Raw genomic sequence first — 4,843 nt, 5'->3', positions numbered from 1 at the left:
CACACACACACACACACACACACACACCGAGAGTCTATTGAGTGATTGCTGTGGATTCTGGCAGTGTTAACTAGAGGAATAAGCAGGCATGGACCAGCCTACGCTCCCTTTCTCCTTTGCTTCAGTCACATAGCCAATTGTAATAAATTCTTTTTCTGTCAAGTTTTCCACAGCTGTTTTCCCCCACCAATCCTGCTGTCACCATCCATGTCTAGGCCTTGCTGATGGCAATAGTGCACTAATTAGTTTCTCTCTATCAGTTTTTCCTCTTAAAATCCATCAACTTCCCCATGCACAGATTTATCTTCGCACATTGCAATCATCACTCTGCCTTCCAAACTTTTAATGGCCCCTTATTTTTGGTAGAACAAAGGCCAAGTCCTTTATCTCAGCCTTCCACAATCTGTTTCCAAACAACTACTTCCAGCTCAGCCAGTGTGCTCAGTGGTTGAGCATCAGAGGTCAGTTTGATTCCAGGTCAGGGCACATGCCCAGATTGTTGGCTCGATACCCAGTAGGGGGCATGCAGGAGGCAGCCAATTGATGATTCTCTCTCATCATTGATGTTTCTATCTCTCTCCCTCTCCCTTCCTCTCTGAAATCAATAAAAATATATATTAAGAAAAGCCTGCAACTTCCACCTTCTGTCACTGATTACTGCACTCCAGACTACCTAGTGAGGCAAACCATTCTACAACTGCTCCTGACTCATTCCCTGCCCACTCTGTGTTTCCATGTATGTGATTTCACCAAATTTTCCCTATTTTAAATTATATATATATATAAGCATGAATTTCATGCATTGGGCCTCTAGTATTTCATATATTTTCTGTTAACTCCCTTAACTTCCCCAATGTCAATGGTCACTTCTTCTTCTGAACTGTTTCAACCATAGGTCCAGTTGCTGGATAACACTAATTATTGAGATTTTTGAAATATTGAGAGATGGAAGTAGGCAGGGAATATGATCTTTAAAATTGCAAGTGTTTTCTATCTTTAGAGGTAGAGGCTCCAATGCACTTTATGGAAGATTGTTTTGGGGTGTGGTAATCATTAATTTTAGTCAAACATTTCCAGTTCTTTGCCTTCTGTGCTTATGGTGGGACTGTGCTTCTCTGCTTTCTTGAAGTTAGGTGTGGGCATGTGTCCATTTTGGTCAATGAATTGTAAAATTAAATGTCACATGTCACTTAAATTGTAAGTTGATGCTTGAGCATTGAGTCAGTGTAAGCACTGAGGCAATTGTAAGCATTGAGTCAATGTGTGATTTCCAACTTTTTCTCTTTATCTTACCAAACAGCAATATACCTGATAGTGGTTGCAACCTCAATCTTGTTCTAGATTCTAGAAGATGACATTGAGAGGAAACTTCTGCCCCACAATCACCAAATCACCTTTGCTTGGTGAGCCAGAGCCCATGAATTCATGATTATTATGTAGCTAACTCATGATTAATAGATAGCATGCACAAGAAAGTAATCTTTCATTTTTAAGCCATTAAGATTTAGGTGTTGTTACTCCTGTAATAACCCCTTAGGCTATCCTGAATGATATACTTTTTTTAAAGAAAATCTTCAAACTCTATCTTTAATTCCACAAATAAAGTAGTAGGTGCCTATCCTTTATTTCATCATTTGGGGGAAACTATGAAAGCATTATTTACTTAAATGCAGGTATTAAATTGCTGATAGTTGAGCTGAACAGTTTCACTGAGAGTTTATAGCAGAAGACTAAGAGTGGAGAGAATCTGCGTGCCAGTTTTAAGCATCATTTCAGAATTCTGGAAATGTGCAGCGATGCTTTGAAAGTCAAACAGATGTGGCATATTGTTAGGTTGGGGAGACTTCTTTCCTCATTTCCACAGCAACTGGAACTGCTTTGGCTCACAGAGGAGGGACTTTTGGAGCATTAGCAACACTGGCTATCTCTTGAAAAGAATCAGCAGCAGGCTACGAAATAAGCCCTACTGGACAGTTAGGAGAACGGTGACATTAAAGAGGGGGGGGCGGGGGGGGGACTGTAGCCACAGAGAAAAATCATAGCAGTTACTTACTAGCTGAAGGTGAAGACTGGCTGTAGCAGGCAGACTCTTTTGTGAGCACAAGTGAAGCAACCCTTGGGGAGTCCCCAAAATAATTAGAGAATATTATGGAATTAGAAATTTGAATCAATGTCATTTGGATTGTAAAGTTGACCTCATTTATTACCAGACTAACCATGTTAGTTACATAATGCAATTATTATTTGTAAAATTGACTTCTCATTCTTATCAGATGATTTATATTTATAGTTTTTACTTAATACAAAAAAATCTTGTCTTAGCACACAATGGGCACTTAATAGGTGATTGTTAAGCAGGTGGTGGAGTAAGTTTGTTTTGAGAAAAAAAATCATTTTATTTTTATTTTGGGCAGAAATTAATGTATCTCTAATAAATCAAGATTCTGTATTTCAATAACAGAAAGAAACTCAGAGAAAAGTTTGTCCGGTGGTTTCAAAGTGTGCTTGGAGGAACCCTTCTATAATTTCAATGAGATGTCAGAGGCTTGACATTTTTTCCATACAAGTTGCTCCACTTTTATTTGCTCTGTTAGTGAGTTTTATTGCATTTATTTATTTATTTAAAGTCTACAGCATGCAGTATTCCCAGGTGGTCTCCCATACAAGTGCTCACCAGGCCCGACCCTGCATAGTTTCTGAGATCAGATGTTAGTGTGGGTTTTAAAGGCAGATTCATTTGAAACTGCTATGACTTGGTTGATACAGTTTAAACTTATCGAGCTGAAATAGGTCAAGAAATGTTAAACAGGTGGTCCAAGGACACAGATCTGGTGAGTACAAAGCCAAGGAATCAGGTCTTCTACTAGCTACCCTGGTACTACCAACCACACATGTTCTTGTTGATTGCTATTTTTTATTTTAAAAATTTATTACTTAGTTATTTTGCAGTTCCATGCATTTATTGTTTTACATACTTCTGCTTAAACAAACACTTAATAAAGCCTTTTAGAGATGGGTAAAGTACAGTAGTGAGGAAGAAAGCATCTGATGTGATTGGAAAAGTTCCTCTTCTTAGAATTCTACCTTAGATTGGGGAGTAATCCGATGTGTCCTTCACCGTTGTGTCAATCCCCTTCACAGGACCTCTACTAACGTGAAATCTTGCCTATGTTGGATTCCTGAGGAAACCAATGTCCCATCTTTGAATAATTAGACTGTTCTCTAGATTGGTCTTTCATGGAGCTGAATTTAATATCAGGATAACATTCTAACCATTCTCCCGAGAATATAAATGCATATGCCAGTGGCCACACTTACATGTAGCTTGACCTTGATGAAATTTTTTAAATTCTTAAATTAGTTGCTATTTTTCACAAATCAAATATGTTGCTAAATAGAAGTTGTCCCTTTTGCACAGACAACGAGCTTTTTGGCATTCCCCAATCCTCACCACTCCCCAATGCCTTACGCTGGGTTTGCTTCTCTCATGTAAAGATAACCGTTCTGAACACCAGGCATTCAGGACGGGCTCCATGTGCTACTCCATGAACATCACGTTGTTTCCTTTGCCGTCAAAACTCTGTGGGTTTAAGCAAATGAGTATATTAAGAACCTGAAGCCAGGTATGTGCCACTTTCAAATTCCAATTTTGTGGTTCATCAGAAATGAAAGGGGATGTTCAGCAGCAGCATGAATGAAAGGGATCCACAGAAATGTATGCATAGAGGAAGCAACCAAATGGGAGTTACTTTTGCAGTGGGGAGGCAGATATTCACATTATCTGAGAGGCAGAGGCAGACACAGCCATCTCAGTTGTAAAGCAAAGGGCAGTGGTGTGTGGGCTGGAAGAGGAATGTCCAGCTTTTGAGCCTGGTCCAGATATGGAGATCTGCTCTGTCTGCAGCAGCAGCCTCCATCCAGTGCAGATGGACGCCGCCTCTGTCGAGCCAGCTCTCACCTTATGGCAGCTCTCTGGGAAGCAGTCTGGAAACACCATATGGGATATAGCCTTTCCCACATAATCCCATGAAAACTGTTTTACAGTAACACATTATGAATATTTCATTTTTTTTCACAAATCCACTACCAACGTGTGAAATATTCCTTTTCTTTTTCTTTGCTTTCTTGGTTCTGAGTTTAAATGGTTTTCACTTAACTAAATGAATGCTTCCTTATCCAGTTCAGGATGATGGTAGAGGATCTAAAACTATTTACCATCATGGTAATAAATAGGAATATGCCGCCCTTTCTTACAATGCGTATATACAATAGCAAAACAACTAAGTGCACACTTTCATGCAAAAACAAGTATTTTGACTCCTTTAGGGGGTGGGGCAGAATTAGGTGGATTTTTAAAAGCAGAGTTGGTTAGGTTAATTTGGTGCTCTGTTTCCTGTCCACATGGCTCTCTCTGACCAATAATAATAATAATAATCTTCAAAGTTTCTTTCCCATCCCATGATTTAATTTTTACAGTATTAACCATCAGCCATTTAAGTTTATATATTATTGTTTCAAAATCCAGCCTTGTGGCTATTGCTTTGTCTCTTGATGTTAGAGGAATCGTTTTGTCCTCCTGGAGTGAGCGATAGCAGCTGGCTGACAGGACAGAGCGAGCTGCAGACTGTGTGGAGGGGAGGGGAATACCAGACCTAATTAAAGCAGCAGGGAATGTTTTTAGCAGGGCAAATTGTAATCCTTTCTCTGGAAACTGGCCAGGGCAACAGGGTTAACACTCTTGTTCGTGCCAAATAACAATAAAAAATATATGCCCACCATAGCTTTTTAGATCCCAATGTCTGGGATGTCCAGGCTTACATCTCATTTAAAAAGTTCTGTCACA

The sequence above is a fragment of the Myotis davidii genome, unplaced genomic scaffold (genome assembly GCF_000327345.1).
Source record: "Myotis davidii unplaced genomic scaffold, ASM32734v1 scaffold753, whole genome shotgun sequence".
In the NCBI taxonomy this organism is placed as follows: domain Eukaryota; kingdom Metazoa; phylum Chordata; class Mammalia; order Chiroptera; family Vespertilionidae; genus Myotis; species Myotis davidii.
Note: the sequence above shows the minus strand (reverse complement) of the source record.